The following is a 21,616-nucleotide window of genomic DNA, read 5'->3' on the forward strand; positions in this document are numbered from 1 at the left end:
GAGACTCTGCACAGAAAGTGTTTCCAGTCTGCTGAATCCACACACGGGTTAAACTCTGGAGGTTGAGTGCACACATTGACAACCGTTCTGTTAGATAGCTGCGTTTTGGATTTAGAAGCAGATATTTCCCTGTGCTTACTGCCGTTTCTTCCACATGCTGGTTTTGGGAAAATAACGCCTGTTTTGAGACTCTGCACAGAAAGTGTTTACAGACTACTGAATCCACACACGGGTTTAACTTTGGAAGTTGAGTGCATACACTGACAACCGTTCTGTTAGATAGCTGCGTTTTGGATTTAGAAGCAGATATTTCCCTGTGCTTACTGCAGTTTCCTGATATGCCGGTGTTGGGCTGAAAACGCTTGTTTGGAGACTCTGCACAGAAAGTGTTTGCAGACTGCTGAATCCTCGCACGGGTTTACCTCTGGAGGTTGAGTGCATACATTAACAACCGTTCTGTTAGATAGCTGCGTTTTGGATTTAGAAGCATATATTTCACTGTGCTTACTGCTGTTTCTTACGTATGCCCTTTTAGCTCTACAAATGCCTGATTTGAGATTCTGCACAGAAAGAGTTTTCAAACTTCTGAATCCACACTTGAGTTTTACTCTGTTAGCTGAATGCACACATTGACAACCATTCAGTTAGATAGCTCCGTTTTCGTTTTAGAAGCAGATATTTCTGTGTACAGCCTATGTTCCCATTCACTCGGGAATATCCCAACACAGCTCCTAGAAGAAACGTGTTTCTACCTCACTGCACCTACGCATAGATTAAACTCTCTTAGGTGAACGAACACACGGCAGATCAGCTTCAAGGAAATATTTCTCCTGAGTTCTAGAAGAAGTCTAACTGCTGTTTTGTACATATGCCGCTATTGGGCTGGAAATGGAGTTTTGGGATTCTGCACAGAAAGAGTTTGCAAACTGCTGAATCCATACGTGAGTTTAACTCTGTCAGTTGAATGCACACATTGACAACAATTCAGTTAGATAGATCCGTTTTGGTTTTCGAAGCAGATATTTCTCTGTACAGTCTATGGTCCCATTCACTGGGGAATATCCCTACGCAGATCCTAGAAGAAACGTGTTTCTAAATCACTGAATCTAAACATAGATTCAACTCTCTTAGCTGAACGAATGCACAGCAGAGCAGTTTGAAGGAAACGTTTCTCCTGAGTTTTAGACGAAGTCTTACTGCTGCTTCTTACCTATGCCTGTGTTGGGCAGGAAATGCCTGTTTTTAGATTCTGCACAGAAAGGGTTTGCAACCTGTGGAATCGACACATGTGTTTAACTCTGTCAGTTGAATGCACACATTGACAACCATTCAGTTAGATAGCTCCGTTTTGGCTTTAGAAGCAGGTATTTCTCTGTACAGTCTACGGTCCCTTTCGCTCGGGAATATCCCAACGAAGCTCCTGGAAGAAACGTGTTTCTAACTCGCTGAATCTAAAGATAGATTCAACTCTCTTAGGTGAATGAATACACAGCAGAGCAGTTTCAAAGAAATGTTTCTCCTGAATTTTAGATGAAGTCTAACTGCTGTTTCGTACATATGCCGGTATTGGGCTGAAAATGCCTGTTTTGGTATTCAGCATAGAAAGGGCTTGTAAACTGGTCAGTCCACAGATGAGTTTTACTATGTCAGTTGAATGAGCACATTGACAACCATTTGGTTAGATAGCCCCGTTTTGGTTTTAGAAGCAGATATTTGTCTGTACAGACTATGTTCCCTTTCACTCGGGAATATCAAAACGCAGCTCCTAGAAGAAACGTATTTCCACCTCACTGAATCTAAACGTACATCTAGCTATCTTAGGTGAACGAACGAACAGCAGATCAGCTTGAAGGAAATATTTCTCCTGAGTTTTAGGTGAAGGGTTACTGCTGTTTCTTACATATGCCGGTGTAGGCCTAGAAATACCTGATTTGGGATTCTACACAGAAAGGGTTTGCAAACTGCTGAATCCAAACGTAAGTTTAACTCTGTCAGTTGAATGCACACATAGACGACGATTCAGTTAGATAGCTCCGTTTTGGTTTTAGAAGCAGATATTTCTCTGTACAGCCTATGGTCCCATTCATTCGGGACTTTCCCAATGCAGCTCCTGGAATAAACGTGTTTCTAACTCGCTAAATCTAAACATAGATTCAACTCTCTTAGGTGAACGAACGCACAGCAGAGCAGTTTCAAGGAATCGCTTCTCCTGAGTTTTACACGATGTCTTACTGCTGCTTCTTACCTATCCCTGTGTTGAGCTAGAAATGCCTGTTTTTAGATTCTGCAGAGAAAGGGTTTGCAAACTGTTGAATCCAAACATGAGTTTAACTCTGTCAGTTGAATGCACACATTGACAACCATTCAGTTAGCTAGCTCCGTTTTGACTTTAGTAGCAGATATTTCTCTCTACAGACTATGGTCCCATTCACTTGGGAATATCCCAACGCAGCTCCTGAAAGAAACGTGTTTCTAACTCGCTAAATCTAAACATAGATTCAACTCTCTAAGGTGAACGAACTCACAGCAGAGCAGTTTCAAGGAAACATTTCTCCTGAGTTTTAGATGAACTCTTACATCTTTCTCGTACATATGCCGGTATTGGACTGGAAAGACCAGTTTTGGGATTCTGCACGGAAAGGGTCTGCAAACTGCTGAATCCACAGGAGTTTAACTCTGTCAGTTCAATGAACACATTGACATACATTCAGTTTAATAGCTCCGTTTTGGTTTTATAAGCAGATATTTCTCTGTACATCCTATTGCCCCATTCACTCGGGAATATCACAACGGAGCTCCTAGAAGAAACGTGTTTCTAACTCGCTGAATCTAAACATACATTCAACTCTCTTAGGTGAACGAACGCACAGCAGAGCAGTTTCAAGGAAACGTTCCTCCTGAGTTTTAGATGAAGGCTTACTGCTGTTTCTTATATATGCCGCTGTAGGGCTAGAAATGCCTGTTTTGGGATTCTGCACAGAACGGGATTGCAAACTGCTGAATCCACACATGAGTTTAACTCTGTCTGTAGAATCCACACATTGACACCCATTCAGTTAGATAGCTCCATTTTGACTTTAGAAGCAGATATTTATCTGTATATCCTATGGTCCCATTCACTCGGGAATATCCCAGCGCAGCTCCTGGAAGAAACGTGTTTCTAACTGGCTGAATCTAAACATAGATTCAACGCTCTTAGGTGAACGAATGCACAGCAGAGCAGTTTCAAGGAAACGTTTCTCCTGAGTTTTAGACGACGTCTTACTGCTGTATCTTACATATAAATGTACTCGGCTGGAAATGCCTGTTTAGGGATTCTGCACACAAAGGGTTTGCAAACTGCTGAGTCCACTCGTCAGTTTTGCTCGGTCAGTTGTATGCACACATTGACAACCATTCAGTTAGATAGCTCCGTTTTTGTTTTAAAAGCAGATATTTCTCTGTACAACCTATGGTCCCATTCACTCAGGAATATCCCAACGAATCTCCTGGAAGAGACGTGTTTCTAACTCGCTGAATGTAAACATAGATTCAACTCTCTTAGGTGAACGAACGCAAAGCTGATCAGTTTCAAGGAAACGTTTCTTCTCAGTTTTAGACGAAGTTTTACTGCTGTTTCTTACCTATAGATGTACTGGGCTGGAAATGCCTGATTTGGGATTCCGCACCGAAAGAGTTTGCAAACTGCTGAATCCACACATGAGTTTTACTCTGTTAGCTGAATGCACACTTTGACAACCATTCAGTTAGATAGCTCTGTTTTCGTTTTAGAAGCAGATATTTCTGTGTACAGCCTATGTTGCCATTCACTCGGGAATATCCCAACACAGCTCCTAGAAGAAACGTGTTTCTACCTCACTGAACCTACGCATAGATTAAACTCTCTTAGGTGAACGAACACACGGCAGATCAGCTTCAAGGAAATGTTTCTCCTGAGTTTTAGAAGAAGTCTAACTGCTGTTTCGTACATACGCCGGTATTGGGCTGGAAATGCCAGTTTTGGGATTCTGCACAGAAAGAGTTTGCAAACTGCTGAATCCATACGTGAGTTTAACTCTGTCAGTTGAATGCACACATTGACAACCATTAAGTTAGATAGATCCGTTTTGGTTTTCGAAGCAGATATTTCTCTGTACAGCCTATGGTCCCATTCACTGGGGAATATCCCAACGCAGATCCTAGAAGAAACGTGTTTCTAAATCACTGAATCTAAACATAGATTCAACTCCCTTAGCTGAACGAATGCACAGCAGAGAAGTTTGAAGGAAACGTTTCTCCTGAGTTTTAGACGAAGTCTTACTGCTGCTTCTTACCTATGCCTGTGTTGGGCAGGAAATGCCTGTTTTTAGATTCTGCACAGAAAGGGTTTGCAAACTCTGGAATCGACACATGTGTTTAACTCTGTCAGTTGAATGCACACATTGACAACCATACAGTTAGATAGCTCCGTTTTGGCTTTAGAAGCAGATATTTCTCTGTACAGTCTACGGTCCCTTTCGCTCGGGAATATCCCAACGAAGCTCCTGGAAGAAACGTGTTTCTAACTCGCTGAATCTAAACATAGATTCAACTCTCTTAGGTGAATGAATGCACAGCAGAGCAGTTTCAAAGAAATGTTTCTCCTGAATTTTAGATGAAGTCTAACTGCTGTTTCGTACATATGCCGGTATTGGGCAGAAAATGCCTGTTTTGGTATTCAGCATAGAAAGGGCTTGTAAACTGCTCAGTCCACAGATAAGTTTTACTACGTCAGTTGAATGAGCACATTGACAACCATTTAGTTAGATAGCCCCGTTATGGCTTTAGAAGCAGATATTTCTCTGTACAGCCTATGGTCCCATTCACTGGGGAATATCCCAAAGCAGATCCTAGAAGAAACGTATTTCCACCTCACTGAATCTAAACATACATCTAACTCTCTTAGGTGAACGAACGAACAGCAGATCAGCTTGAGGGAAACATTTCTCCTGAGTTTTAGATGAAGGGTTACTGCTGTTTCTTACATATGCCGGTGTAGGGCTAGAAATGCCTGATTTGGGATTCTACACAGAAAGGGTTTGCAAACTGTTGAATCCACACATGAGTTTTAATCTGTCAGTTGAATGCACACATTGACAACCATTCAGTTAGATAGGTCCGTTTGGTTTTAGAAGCAGATATATCTCTGTACAGCCTATGGTCCCATTCACTCGAGAATATCCCAATGAAGCTTCTGAAAGAAACGTGTTTCTAACTCGCTGAATCTAAACATAGATTCAACTCTCTTAGGTGAATGAATGAACAGCAGAGCAGTTTCAAGGAAACGTTTCTCCTGAGTTTTAGATGAAGTCTTACTGCTGTTTCTTACCTACAGATGTACTGGGCTGGAAATGCCTGTTTTGGGATTATGCACAGAAAGGGATTGCAAAATGCTGAGTCCACACATGAGTTTTACTCCGTCAGTTGAATGCACACATTGACAACCATTCAGTTAGATAGCTCTGTTTTGGTTTTAGAAGCAGATATTTCTCTGTACCGACTATGTTCCCATTCACTCGGGAATATCAAAACGTAGCTCCTAGAAGAAACGTGTTTCTAACTCGCTGAATCTAAACATAGATTCAGTTCTCTTAGGTGAACGAACGCACAGAAGATCAGCTTCAAGCAAACGTTTCTCCTGAGTTTTAGACGATGTCTAACTGCTGTTTCGTACAAATGCCGGTACTGGGCTGCAAATACCAGTTTTGGTATTCTGCACAGAAAGGATTTGCAAACTGCTGAATCCAAAAGTGAGTTTATCTCTGTCAGTTGAATGCACACATTGACAACCATTCAGATACATAGCTCCGTTTTGGTTTCAGAAGCAGATATTTCTCTGTATAGTCTATGGTCCCATTGACTCGGGAATATCCCAACGCTGCTCCAAGAAGAAACGTGTTTCTAACTCGCTGAATCTAAACATAGATTCAACTCTCTTAGGTGAACGAACGCACTGCAGAGCAGTTTCAAGGAAAAGTTTCTCCTGAGTTTTAGATGAAGTCTTACAGCTTTTTCGTACATATGCCTGTATTGGACTGGAAATGCCATTTTTGGGATACTGCACGGAAAGGGTCTGCAAACTGCTGAATCCACAGGAGTTTAACTCTGTCAGTTCAATGAACACATTGACAACCATTCAGTTTGAGAGCTCCGTTTTGATTTTATAAGCAGATATTTCTCTGTACATCCTATTGTCCCATTCACTCGGGAATATCCCAACGCAGCTCCTAGAAGAAACGTGTTTCTAACTCGCTGAATCTAAACATACATTCAACTCTCTTAGGTGGACGAACGCACAGCAGAGCAGTTTCAAGGAAACGATTCTCCTGAGTTTTAGATGAAGGCTTACTGTGTTTTCTTACATATGCCGGTGTAGGGCTAGAAATGCCTGTTTTGGGATTCTGCACAGAAAGCGATTGCAAACTGCTGAATCCACACATGAGTTTAACTCTGTCTGCTGAATGCACACATTGGCAACCATTCAGTTACATAGCTCCGTTTTGACTTCAGAAGCAGATATTTCTCTGTACAGGCTATGGACCCATTCACTCGGGAATATCCCAACGCAGCTCCTGGAAGAAACGTGTTTCTAACTCGCTGAATGTAAACATAGATTCAACGCTCTTAGGTGAACAAATGCACAGCAGAGAAGTTTCAAGGAAACATTTGTCCTGAGTTTTAGACGAAGCCTTACTTCTGTTTCTTACATATAGATGTACTGGGCTGGAAATGGCTGTTTTGGGATTCTGCACAGAAAGCGTTTGCAAACTGCTGAGTCCACACATCAGTTTTGCTCGGTCAGTTGAATGCACACATTGACAACCATTCAGTTAGATAGCTCCGTTTTGACTTTAGAAGCAGATATTTCTCTGTACAGCCTATGGTTCCGTTCACTGGGGACTATCCCAACGCAGCTCCTAGAAGAAACGTGTTTCTAAATCGCTGAGTCTAAACATAGATTCAACTCTCTTACCTGAACCAACGCGCAGCAGAGCACTTTCAAGGAAACGTTTCTCCTGAGTTTTAGGCGATGTCTTACTGCTGCTTCTTACCTATGCGTGTGATGGGATGGAAATGCCTGTTTTTAGATTCTGCAAAGAAAGTGTTTGCAAACCTTTGAATCCACACATATTTTTAATTCTGTCAGTTGAATGCACACATTGACAACCATTCAGTTAGATAGCTCCATTTCGTTTTTAGAAGCAGATATTTCTCTGTACAGCCTATGGTCCCTTTCATTCGGGAATATCCCAATGAAGCTCCTGGAAGAAACGTGTTTCTAACTCGCTGAATCTAAATATAGATTCAACTCTCTTAGGTGAATGAACGCACAGCAGAGCTGTTTCAAGGAAACGTTTCTCCTGAATTTTAGACGAAGTCTTACTGCTGTTTCTTACCTCCATATGTACTGGGCTGGAAATGCCTGTTTTGAGATTCTGCACAGAAAGGGTTTGCAAACTGCTGAGTCCACACATGAGTTTCTCTCCATCAGTTGAATGCACACATTGACAACCATTCAGTTAGATAACTCCGTTTTGGTTTTCAAAGCAGATATTTCTCTGTACTGCCTATGTTCCAATTCACTCGAGAATATCAAAATGCAGCTCCTAGAAGAAACGTGTTTCTTCCTCGCTGAATCTAAACATAGATTCAACTCTCCTAGGTGAACGAACTCACAGCAGATCACCTTCAAGGAAACGTTTCTCCTGAGTTTTAGACGATGTCTAACTGTTTTTTCGTACATATGCCAGCATTGGGCTGGAAATGACAGTTTTGGGATTCTGCACAGAAAGGCTTTGCAAACCGCTGAATCCACATGTGGGTTTAACTCTGTCAGTTGAATGCACAAATTGACAACCATTCAGTTAGATAGCTCCGTTTTGGTTTTAGAAGCAGATATTTCTCTATACAGCCTATGGTCCCATTCACTCAGGAATCTCCCAACGCAGCTCCTAGGAGAAACGTGTTTCTAACTCACTGAATCTAAAGATAGATTCAATTCTCTTAGGTGAACGAATGCACCGCAGAGGAGATTCAAGGAAACGTTTCTCCTGAGTTTTAGATGAAGCCATACAGCTTTTTCATACATATGTCGGTGTGGGACTGGAAATGCCAGTTTTGGGATTCTGCACGGAAAGGGTCTGTAAACTGCTGAATCCAAACAAGATTAACTCTGTCAGTTCAATGAACACATTGAAAACCATTCTGTTAGATAGCTAAGCTTTGGTTTTAGAAGCGCATATGTCTCTGTACAGCCTATGGTCCCATTCTCTCGGGAATATCCCAATGCACCTCCTAGAAGAAATGCGTTTCTATCTCGCTGAATCTAAACATACATTCAACTCTCTTACGTGAACGAATGCACAGCAGAGCAGTTTCAAGGAAACGTTTCTCATGAGTTTTACATGAAGCCTTACTGATGTTTCTTAGATATGACGGTGTAGGGCTAGAAATGCCTGATTTGGGATTCTGCACAGAAAGGGTTTGCAAACTGCTGAATCTACACATGAGTTTAACTATGTCAGTTGAATGCACAAATTGACAACCATTCAGTTAGATAACTCCGTTTTAGTTTTATAAGCAGATATTTCTCTGTACAGACTATGGTCCTATTCACTCGGGAATATCCCAACGCAGCACCTAGAAGAATCGTGTTTCTAACTCGCTGAATCTAAACATACATTCAACTCTCTTAGGTGAACGAACGCACAGCAGAGCAGTTTCAAGGAAACGTTTCTCCTGAGTTTTGGATGAGGTCTTACTGCTGTTTCTTACATATGCCTCTGTAGGGCTAGAAATGCCTGATTTGGGATTCTGCACAGAAATTGTTTGCAAACTGCTGAATCCAAACGTGAGTTTACCTCTGTCAGTTGAATGCACACATTGACAACGATTCAGTTGGATAGCTCCGTTTTGGTTTTAGAAGCAGATATTTCTCTATACAACATATGGTCCCATTCACTCGGGACTATCCCAATGTAGCTCCTGGAAAAAACACGTTTCTAACTCGCTAAATCTAAACATAGATTCAACTATCTTAGGTGAACGAACGCACAACAGAGCAGTTTCAAGGAAACGTCTCTCCTGAGTTTTAGACGAAGTCTTACTGCTGTTTCTTATATATGCCGGTATTGGGCTGGAAATGCCTGTTTTGGGATTCTGCACAGAAAGGGTTGGCAAACTGCTTAATACACACATGAGTTTACCTCTGTAGGTTGAATTCAGACATTGACAACCATTTACTTAGACAGATCCATTTTGGTTTTAGAAGCAGGTATTTCTCTGTACAGAATATGTTCCCATTCACTCGGGAATATCCCAACGCAGCTCTTAGAAGAAACGTGTTTCTAACTCGCCGAATCTAAACATACATTCAACTCTCTTAGGTGAACAAATGCACAGCAGAGCAGTTTGAAGGAAACGTTTCTCCTGAGTTTCAGACGAAGCCTTAAAGCTGTTTCTTCCATATGCCGGTATTGGGCTGGAAATGCCTGTTTTGGGATTCTGCACAGAAAGTGTTTGCAAAGTGCTGAATACGCCCATGACTTTAACTCTGTAAGCTGAATGCACACATTGACAAACATTCTATTAGATAGCACGGTTTTGGTTTCAGAAGCAGATAATTCTGTACAGCCTATGGTCCCATTCACTCGGGAATATCCCAACGCAGCTCCTAGGGGAAACGTGTTTCTAATTCGCTGAATCTAAACATAGATTCAACTCCCTTAGTTGAACGAACACACAGCAGAGCAGTTTGAAGGAGACGTTTCTCCTGAGTTATAGATGAAGTCTTACTGCAGCTTCTTACATATGCTGGTATTGGGCTGGAAATTCCTGTATTATGCAAAGAACGTGTTTGCAAGCTGCTGAATCCATACATGAGTTTAACTCTGTAAGTAGAATGCACACGTTGACAACCATTTAGTTAGATAGCTCCGTTTTGGTGTTAGAAGCAGATATTTCTCTGTACAGCCTATGGTCCCATTCACTCGGGAATATCCCAACGCACCTGCTAGAAGAAACGTGTTTCTAATTCGCTGAATCTAAACGTAGATTCAACTCCCGTAGGTGAAAGAACGCACAGCAGAGCAGTTTCAAGGAAACGTCTCTCCTGAGTTTTAGACGAAGTCTTACTGCTGTTTCTTACATATGCTGGTGTAGGGCTAGAAATGCCTCTTTTGGGATTCTGCACAGAAAGGGTTTGCAAACTGCTGAATCCACACATGAGTTTAACTCTGTCAGGTGAATGCGCACATTGACAACCATTCAGTTACATAGCTCCGTTTTGCTTTCAGAAGCAAACATTTCTCTGTACCGCCTGTGGTCCCATTCACTCGGGAATATACCAACACAGCTCCAAGAAGAAACGTGTTTCTAACTCGCTGAATCTAAACATAGATTCAACTCTCTTTGGTAAACGAACACACAGCAGAGCAATTTCAAGGAAACGTTTCTCTTGAGTTATAGATGACGTCTTAGTGCTGTTTCTTACATATGCCGGTGTAGGGCTAGAAATGCCTGATTTGGGATTCTGCAGAGAAAGGGTTTGCAAACTGCTGAATCCACAGGTGGGTTTAACTCTGTCAGTTGAATGCACACATTGACAACCATTCAGTTAGATAGCTCTGCTTTGGTTTTAGAAGCAGATATTTCTCTGTACATCCTATGGTCCCATTCACTGGGGGATAATCAAATGCAGCTCCTAGAAGAAACGTGTTTCTAACTCGCTGAATCTAAACATCGATGCAACTCTCTTAGTTGAAAGAATGCACAGCAGACCACTTTGAAAGAAACGTTTCCCCTGAGTTTTAGAGGAAGTCATACTGCTGTTTCCTACATATGCCTGTATTGGGCTGGAAAAGCCTGTTTTAGGATTCTGCACAGAAAGTGTTTGCAAACTCCTGAATCCACACATGAGTTTAACTCTGTAAGTAGAAAGGACACATTGACAACCATTTAGTTGGATGGCTCCGTTTTGTTGTAAGAAACAGATATTTCTCTGTACAGCCTATGGTCCCGTTCACTCGGGAATATCCCAACGCAGCTCCTAGAAGAAACGTGTTTCTAACTCGCTGAAGCTAAACATGGATTCAACTCTCCTAGGTGAAGGAACGAACAGCAGAGCAGTTTGAAGGAAACGTTTCCCCTGAGTATTTGACGAAGTCTTACTGCTGTTTCTTCCATACGCCCGTTTGGGGCTGGAAAAGCCTATTTTGGGATTCTGCACAGAAAGGGTATGCAAATTGCTGAATCGACACGAGTTTATCTCTGTAAGATGAATGCACGAATTGAAAACCATTCAGTTACATCGTTCCGTTTTTTTATTTAGAAGCAGATGTTTCTCTGTACAGCCTATGGTAACATTCACTCGGGTATATACCAACACAGCTCCAAGAAGAAACGTGTTTCTAACTAGCTGAATCTAAACATAAGTTCAACACTCTTAGTTCAACGAACGGACAGCAGAGCAGTTTGAAGGAAACCTTTCTCCTGAGTTTTCGGTGAAGTCTTACTGCTGTTTGTTACATAGGCCGTTATTGGGCTGGAAATGCCTGTTTTGGGATTCCGCACAGAAAGGGTTTGCAAACTGCTGAATCCACACATGAGTTTAACTCTGAAAGTTCAATACACACATTGACAACCATTCAGTTAGATAGCTCCGTTTTGGTTTTAGGAGCAGATATTTCTCTGTACAGCCTATGGTCCCATTCACTCAGGGATATCCCAACGCAGCTCCTAGAAGAAACGGGTTTCTAACTGGCTGAGTCTAAATATAGTTTCAACTCCTTTAGGTGAACGAAAGCACAGCAGAGCAGTTTGAAGGAAACGTTTCTCGGGATTTTTTGACGTTGTCTTACGGCTGTTTCTTACATATGCCGGTAATGGCCTGGAAATGCCTGTTTTGGGATTCTGCACAGAAAGCGTTTGCAAACTGCTTAATCCACATATGAGTTTAACTCTGTACGTTGAATGCACACACTGACAACCATTCATTTAGATAGCTCCATTTTTGTTTTAGAAGCAGACATTTCTCTGTACAGCCTATGGTCCCATTCACTTGGGGACATCCCAACGCAGCTCCTAGAAAAATCGTGTTTCTAACTCGCTGAATCTAAACATAGATTCAACCCTCTTAGGTGAACAAATGCACAGCAGAGCAGTTTGACGGAATCGTTTGTCCTGAGTTTTCGACGAAGTCTTACTGCTGTTTCTTATATATGCCGGTATTGGGCTGGAAATGCCTGTTTTGGGATTCTGCACAGAAAGGGTTGGCAAACTGCTTAATACACACATGAGTTTACCTCTGTAGGTTGAATTCAGACATTGACAACCATTTACTTAGACAGATCCATTTTGGTTTTAGAAGCAGGTATTTCTCTGTACAGAATATGTTCCCATTCACTCGGGAATATCCCAACGCAGCTCTTAGAAGAAACGTGTTTCTAACTCGCCGAATCTAAACATACATTCAACTCTCTTAGGTGAACAAATGCACAGCAGAGCAGTTTGAAGGAAACGTTTCTCCTGAGTTTCAGACGAAGCCTTAAAGCTGTTTCTTCCATATGCCGGTATTGGGCTGGAAATGCCTGTTTTGGGATTCTGCACAGAAAGTGTTTGCAAAGTGCTGAATACGCCCATGACTTTAACTCTGTAAGCTGAATGCACACATTGACAAACATTCTATTAGATAGCACGGTTTTGGTTTCAGAAGCAGATAATTCTGTACAGCCTATGGTCCCATTCACTCGGGAATATCCCAACGCAGCTCCTAGGGGAAACGTGTTTCTAATTCGCTGAATCTAAACATAGATTCAACTCCCTTAGTTGAACGAACACACAGCAGAGCAGTTTGAAGGAGACGTTTCTCCTGAGTTATAGATGAAGTCTTACTGCAGCTTCTTACATATGCTGGTATTGGGCTGGAAATTCCTGTATTATGCAAAGAACGTGTTTGCAAGCTGCTGAATCCATACATGAGTTTAACTCTGTAAGTAGAATGCACACGTTGACAACCATTTAGTTAGATAGCTCCGTTTTGGTGTTAGAAGCAGATATTTCTCTGTACAGCCTATGGTCCCATTCACTCGGGAATATCCCAACGCACCTGCTAGAAGAAACGTGTTTCTAATTCGCTGAATCTAAACGTAGATTCAACTCCCGTAGGTGAAAGAACGCACAGCAGAGCAGTTTCAAGGAAACGTCTCTCCTGAGTTTTAGACGAAGTCTTACTGCTGTTTCTTACATATGCCGGTGTAGGGCTAGAAATGCCTCTTTTGGGATTCTGCACAGAAAGGGTTTGCAAACTGCTGAATCCACACATGAGTTTAACTCTGTCAGGTGAATGCGCACATTGACAACCATTCAGTTACATAGCTCCGTTTTGCTTTCAGAAGCAAACATTTCTCTGTACCGCCTGTGGTCCCATTCACTCGGGAATATACCAACACAGCTCCAAGAAGAAACGTGTTTCTAACTCGCTGAATCTAAACATAGATTCAACTCTCTTTGGTAAACGAACACACAGCAGAGCAATTTCAAGGAAACGTTTCTCTTGAGTTATAGATGACGTCTTAGTGCTGTTTCTTACATATGCCGGTGTAGGGCTAGAAATGCCTGATTTGGGATTCTGCAGAGAAAGGGTTTGCAAACTGCTGAATCCACAGGTGGGTTTAACTCTGTCAGTTGAATGCACACATTGACAACCATTCAGTTAGATAGCTCTGCTTTGGTTTTAGAAGCAGATATTTCTCTGTACATCCTATGGTCCCATTCACTGGGGGATAATCAAATGCAGCTCCTAGAAGAAACGTGTTTCTAACTCGCTGAATCTAAACATCGATGCAACTCTCTTAGTTGAAAGAATGCACAGCAGACCACTTTGAAAGAAACGTTTCCCCTGAGTTTTAGAGGAAGTCATACTGCTGTTTCCTACATATGCCTGTATTGGGCTGGAAAAGCCTGTTTTAGGATTCTGCACAGAAAGTGTTTGCAAACTCCTGAATCCACACATGAGTTTAACTCTGTAAGTAGAAAGGACACATTGACAACCATTTAGTTGGATGGCTCCGTTTTGTTGTAAGAAACAGATATTTCTCTGTACAGCCTATGGTCCCGTTCACTCGGGAATATCCCAACGCAGCTCCTAGAAGAAACGTGTTTCTAACTCGCTGAAGCTAAACATGGATTCAACTCTCCTAGGTGAAGGAACGAACAGCAGAGCAGTTTGAAGGAAACGTTTCCCCTGAGTATTTGACGAAGTCTTACTGCTGTTTCTTCCATACGCCCGTTTGCGGCTGGAAAAGCCTATTTTGGGATTCTGCACAGAAAGGGTATGCAAATTGCTGAATCGACACGAGTTTATCTCTGTAAGATGAATGCACGAATTGAAAACCATTCAGTTACATCGTTCCGTTTTTTTATTTAGAAGCAGATGTTTCTCTGTACAGCCTATGGTAACATTCACTCGGGTATATACCAACACAGCTCCAAGAAGAAACGTGTTTCTAACTAGCTGAATCTAAACATAAGTTCAACACTCTTAGTTCAACGAACGGACAGCAGAGCAGTTTGACGGAAACCTTTCTCCTGAGTTTTCGGTGAAGTCTTACTGCTGTTTGTTACATAGGCCGTTATTGGGCTGGAAATGCCTGTTTTGGGATTCCGCACAGAAAGGGTTTGCAAACTGCTGAATCCACACATGAGTTTAACTCTGAAAGTTCAATACACACATTGACAACCATTCAGTTAGATAGCTCCGTTTTGGTTTTAGGAGCAGATATTTCTCTGTACAGCCTATGGTCCCATTCACTCAGGGATATCCCAACGCAGCTCCTAGAAGAAACGGGTTTCTAACTGGCTGAGTCTAAATATAGTTTCAACTCCTTTAGGTGAACGAAAGCACAGCAGAGCAGTTTGAAGGAAACGTTTCTCGTGATTTTTTGACGTTGTCTTACTGCTGTTTCTTACATATGCCGGTAATGGCCTGGAAATGCCTGTTTTGGGATTCTGCACAGAAAGCGTTTGCAAACTGCTTAATCCACATATGAGTTTAACTCTGTACGTTGAATGCACACACTGACAACCATTCATTTAGATAGCTCCATTTTTGTTTTAGAAGCAGACATTTCTCTGTACAGCCTATGGTCCCATTCACTTGGGGACATCCCAACGCAGCTCCTAGAAAAATCGTGTTTCTAACTCGCTGAATCTAAACATAGATTCAACCCTCTTAGGTGAACAAATGCACAGCAGAGCAGTTTGACGGAATCGTTTGTCCTGAGTTTTCGACGAAGTCTTACTGCTGTTTCTTATATATGCCGGTATTGGGCTGGAAATGCCTGTTTTGGGATTCTGCACAGAAAGGGTTGGCAAACTGCTTAATACACACATGAGTTTACCTCTGTAGGTTGAATTCAGACATTGACAACCATTTACTTAGACAGATCCATTTTGGTTTTAGAAGCAGGTATTTCTCTGTACAGAATATGTTCCCATTCACTCGGGAATATCCCAACGCAGCTCTTAGAAGAAACGTGTTTCTAACTCGCTGAATCTAAACATACATTCAACTCTCTTAGGTGAACAAATGCACAGCAGAGCAGTTTGAAGGAAACGTTTCTCCTGAGTTTCAGACGAAGCCTTAATGCTGTTTCTTCCATATGCCGGTATTGGGCTGGAAAAGCCTGTTTTGGGATTCTGCACAGAAAGTGTTTGCAAAGTGCTGAATACGCCCATGACTTTAACTCTGTAAGCTGAATGCACACATTGACAAACATTCTATTAGATAGCACGGTTTTGGTTTCAGAAGCAGATAATTCTGTACAGCCTATGGTCCCATTCACTCGGGAATATCCCAACGCAGCTCCTAGGGGAAACGTGTTTCTAATTCGCTGAATCTAAACATAGATTCAACTCCCTTAGTTGAACGAACACACAGCAGAGCAGTTTGAAGGAGACGTTTCTCCTGAGTTATAGATGAAGTCTTACTGCAGCTTCTTACATATGCTGGTATTGGGCTGGAAATTCCTGTATTATGCAAAGAACGTGTTTGCAAGCAGCTGAATCCATACATGAGTTTAACTCTGTAAGTAGAATGCACACGTTGACAACCATTTAGTTAGATAGCTCCGTTTTGGTGTTAGAAGCAGATATTTCTCTGTACAGCCTATGGTCCCATTCACTCGGGAATATCCCAACGCACCTGCTAGAAGAAACGTGTTTCTAATTCGCTGAATCTAAACGTAGATTCAACTCCCGTAGGTGAAAGAACGCACAGCAGAGCAGTTTCAAGGAAACGTCTCTCCTGAGTTTTAGACGAAGTCTTACTGCTGTTTCTTACATATGCCGGTGTAGGGCTAGAAATGCCTCTTTTGGGATTCTGCACAGAAAGGGTTTGCAAACTGCTGAATCCACACATGAGTTTAACTCTGTCAGGTGAATGCGCACATTGACAACCATTCAGTTACATAGCTCCGTTTTGCTTTCAGAAGCAAACATTTCTCTGTACCGCCTGTGGTCCCATTCACTCGGGAATATACCAACACAGCTCCAAGAAGAAACGTGTTTCTAACTCGCTGAATCTAAACATAGATTCAACTCTCTTTGGTAAACGAACACACAGCAGAGCAATTTCAAGGAAACGTTTCTCTTGAGTTATAGATGACGTCTTAGTGCTGTTTCTTACATATGCCGGTGTAGGGCTAGAAATGCCTGATTTGGGATTCTGCAGAGAAAGGGTTTGCAAACTGCTGAATCCACAGGTGGGTTTAACTCTGTCAGTTGAATGCACACATTGACAACCATTCAGTTAGATAGCTCTGCTTTGGTTTTAGAAGCAGATATTTCTCTGTACATCCTATGGTCCCATTCACTGGGGGATAATCAAATGCAGCTCCTAGAAGAAACGTGTTTCTAACTCGCTGAATCTAAACATCGATGCAACTCTCTTAGTTGAAAGAATGCACAGCAGACCAGTTTGAAAGAAACGTTTCCCCTGAGTTTTAGAGGAAGTCATACTGCTGTTTCCTACATATGCCTGTATTGGGCTGGAAAAGCCTGTTTTAGGATTCTGCACAGAAAGTGTTTGCAAACTCCTGAATCCACACATGAGTTTAACTCTGTAAGTAGAATGGACACATTGACAACCATTTAGTTGGATGGCTCCGTTTTGTTGTAAGAAACAGATATTTCTCTGTACAGTCTATGGTCCCGTTCACTCGGGAATATCCCAACGCAGCTCCTAGAAGAAACGTGTTTCTAACTCGCTGAAGCTAAACATGGATTCAACTCTCCTAGGTGAAGGAACGAACAGCAGAGCAGTTTGAAGGAAACGTTTCCCCTGAGTATTTGACGAAGTCTTACTGCTGTTTCTTCCATACGCCCGTTTGCGGCTGGAAAAGCCTATTTTGGGATTCTGCACAGAAAGGGTATGCAAATTGCTGAATCGACACGAGTTTATCTCTGTAAGATGAATGCACGAATTGAAAACCATTCAGTTGCATCGTTCCGTTTTTTTATTTAGAAGCAGATGTTTCTCTGTACAGCCTATGGTAACATTCACTCGGGTATATACCAACACAGCTCCAAGAAGAAACGTGTTTCTAACTAGCTGAATCTAAACATAAGTTCAACACTCTTAGTTCAACGAACGGACAGCAGAGCAGTTTGAAGGAAACCTTTCTCCTGAGTTTTCGGTGAAGTCTTACTGCTGTTTGTTACATAGGCCGTTATTGGGCTGGAAATGCCTGTTTTGGGATTCCGCACAGAAAGGGTTTGCAAACTGCTGAATCCACACATGAGTTTAACTCTGAAAGTTCAATACACACATTGACAACCATTCAGTTAGATAGCTCCGTTTTGGTTTTAGGAGCAGATATTTCTCTGTACAGCCTATGGTCCCATTCACTCAGGGATATCCCAACGCAGCTCCTAGAAGAAACGGGTTTCTAACTGGCTGAGTCTAAATATAGTTTCAACTCCTTTAGGTGAACGAAAGCACAGCAGAGCAGTTTGAAGGAAACGTTTCTCGTGATTTTTTGACGTTGTCTTACTGCTGTTTCTTACATATGCCGGTAATGGCCTGGAAATGCCTGTTTTGGGATTCTGCACAGAAAGCGTTTGCAAACTGCTTAATCCACATATGAGTTTAACTCTGTACGTTGAATGCACACACTGACAACCATTCATTTAGATAGCTCCATTTTTGTTTTAGAAGCAGACATTTCTCTGTACAGCCTATGGTCCCATTCACTTGGGGACATCCCAACGCAGCTCCTAGAAAAATCGTGTTTCTAACTCGCTGAATCTAAACATAGATTCAACCCTCTTAGGTGAACAAATGCACAGCAGAGCAGTTTGACGGAATCGTTTGTCCTGAGTTTTCGACGAAGTCTTACTGCTGTTTCTTATATATGCCGGTATTGGGCTGGAAATGCCTGTTTTGGGATTCTGCACAGAAAGGGTTGGCAAACTGCTTAATACACACATGAGTTTACCTCTGTAGGTTGAATTCAGACATTGACAACCATTTACTTAGACAGATCCATTTTGGTTTTAGAAGCAGGTATTTCTCTGTACAGAATATGTTCCCATTCACTCGGGAATATCCCAACGCAGCTCTTAGAAGAAACGTGTTTCTAACTCGCTGAATCTAAACATACATTCAACTCTCTTAGGTGAACAAATGCACAGCAGAGCAGTTTGAAGGAAACGTTTCTCCTGAGTTTCAGACGAAGCCTTAATGCTGTTTCTTCCATATGCCGGTATTGGGCTGGAAATGCCTGTTTTGGGATTCTGCACAGAAAGTGTTTGCAAAGTGCTGAATACGCCCATGACTTTAACTCTGTAAGCTGAATGCACACATTGACAAACATTCTATTAGATAGCACGGTTTTGGTTTCAGAAGCAGATAATTCTGTACAGCCTATGGTCCCATTCACTCGGGAATATCCCAACGCAGCTCCTAGGGGAAACGTGTTTCTAATTCGCTGAATCTAAACATAGATTCAACTCCCTTAGTTGAACGAACACACAGCAGAGCAGTTTGAAGGAGACGTTTCTCCTGAGTTATAGATGAAGTCTTACTGCAGCTTCTTACATATGCTGGTATTGGGCTGGAAATTCCTGTATTATGCAAAGAACGTGTTTGCAAGCTGCTGAATCCATACATGAGTTTAACTCTGTAAGTAGAATGCACACGTTGACAACCATTTAGTTAGATAGCTCCGTTTTGGTGTTAGAAGCAGATATTTCTCTGTACAGCCTATGGTCCCATTCACTCGGGAATATCCCAACGCACCTGCTAGAAGAAACGTGTTTCTAATTCGCTGAATCTAAACGTAGATTCAACTCCCGTAGGTGAAAGAACGCACAGCAGAGCAGTTTCAAGGAAACGTCTCTCCTGAGTTTTAGACGAAGTCTTACTGCTGTTTCTTACATATGCCGGTGTAGGGCTAGAAATGCCTCTTTTGGGATTCTGCACAGAAAGGGTTTGCAAACTGCTGAATCCACACATGAGTTTAACTCTGTCAGGTGAATGCGCACATTGACAACCATTCAGTTACATAGCTCCGTTTTGCTTTCAGAAGCAAACATTTCTCTGTACCGCCTGTGGTCCCATTCACTCGGGAATATACCAACACAGCTCCGAGAAGAAACGTGTTTCTAACTCGCTGAATCTAAACATAGATTCAACTCTCTTTGGTAAACGAACACACAGCAGAGCAATTTCAAGGAAACGTTTCTCTTGAGTTATAGATGACGTCTTAGTGCTGTTTCTTACATATGCCGGTGTAGGGCTAGAAATGCCTGATTTGGGATTCTGCAGAGAAAGGGTTTGCAAACTGCTGAATCCACAGGTGGGTTTAACTCTGTCAGTTGAATGCACACATTGACAACCATTCAGTTAGATAGCTCTGCTTTGGTTTTAGAAGCAGATATTTCTCTGTACATCCTATGGTCCCATTCACTGGGGGATAATCAAATGCAGCTCCTAGAAGAAACGTGTTTCTAACTCGCTGAATCTAAACATCGATGCAACTCTCTTAGTTGAAAGAATGCACAGCAGACCACTTTGAAAGAAACGTTTCCCCTGAGTTTTAGAGGAAGTCATACTGCTGTTTCCTACATATGCCTGTATTGGGCTGGAAAAGCCTGTTTTAGGATTCTGCACAGAAAGTGTTTGCAAACTCCTGAATCCACACATGAGTTTAACTCTGTAAGTAGAATGGACACATTGACAACCATTTAGTTGGATGGCTCCGTTTTGTTGTAAGAAACAGATATTTCTCTGTACAGCCTATGGTCCCGTTCACTCGGGAATATCCCAACGCAGCTCCTAGAAGAAACGTGTTTCTAACTCGCTGAAGCTAAACATGGATTCAACTCTCCTAGGTGAAGGAACGAACAGCAGAGCAGTTTGAAGGAAACGTTTCCCCTGAGTATTTGACGAAGTCTTACTGCTGTTTCTTCCATACGCCCGTTTGCGGCTGGAAAAGCCTATTTTGGGATTCTGCACAGAAAGGGTACGCAAATTGCTGAATCGACACGAGTTTATCTCTGTAAGATGAATGCACGAATTGAAAACCATTCAGTTGCATCGTTCCGTTTTTTTATTTAGAAGCAGATGTTTCTCTGTACAGCCTATGGTAACATTCACTCGGGTATATACCAACACAGCTCCAAGAAGAAACGTGTTTCTAACTAGCTGAATCTAAACATAAGTTCAACACTCTTAGTTCAACGAACGGACAGCAGAGCAGTTTGACGGAAACCTTTCTCCTGAGTTTTCGGTGAAGTCTTACTGCTGTTTGTTACATAGGCCGTTATTGGGCTGGAAATGCCTGTTTTGGGATTCCGCACAGAAAGGGTTTGCAAACTGCTGAATCCACACATGAGTTTAACTCTGAAAGTTCAATACACACATTGACAACCATTCAGTTAGATAGCTCCGTTTTGGTTTTAGGAGCAGATATTTCTCTGTACAGCCTATGGTCCCATTCACTCAGGGATATCCCAACGCAGCTCCTAGAAGAAACGGGTTTCTAACTGGCTGAGTCTAAATATAGTTTCAACTCCTTTAGGTGAACGAAAGCACAGCAGAGCAGTTTGAAGGAAACGTTTCTCGTGATTTTTTGACGTTGTCTTACTGCTGTTTCTTACATATGCCGGTAATGGCCTGGAAATGCCTGTTTTGGGATTCTGCACAGAAAGCGTTTGCAAACTGCTTAATCCACATATGAGTTTAACTCTGTACGTTGAATGCACACACTGACAACCATTCATTTAGATAGCTCCATTTTTGTTTTAGAAGCAGACATTTCTCTGTACAGCCTATGGTCCCATTCACTTGGGGACATCCCAACGCAGCTCCTAGAAAAATCGTGTTTCTAACTCGCTGAATCTAAACATAGATTCAACCCTCTTAGGTGAACAAATGCACAGCAGAGCAGTTTGACGGAATCGTTTGTCCTGAGTTTTCGACGAAGTCTTACTGCTGTTTCTTATATATGCCGGTATTGGGCTGGAAATGCCTGTTTTGGGATTCTGCACAGAAAGGGTTGGCAAACTGCTTAATACACACATGAGTTTACCTCTGTAG

Source organism: Aotus nancymaae, unplaced genomic scaffold, assembly GCF_030222135.1.
Source record: "Aotus nancymaae isolate 86718 unplaced genomic scaffold, 86718_ANA_hifiasm-v0.15.2.pri h1tg000183l, whole genome shotgun sequence".
NCBI classification, from domain to species: domain Eukaryota; kingdom Metazoa; phylum Chordata; class Mammalia; order Primates; family Aotidae; genus Aotus; species Aotus nancymaae.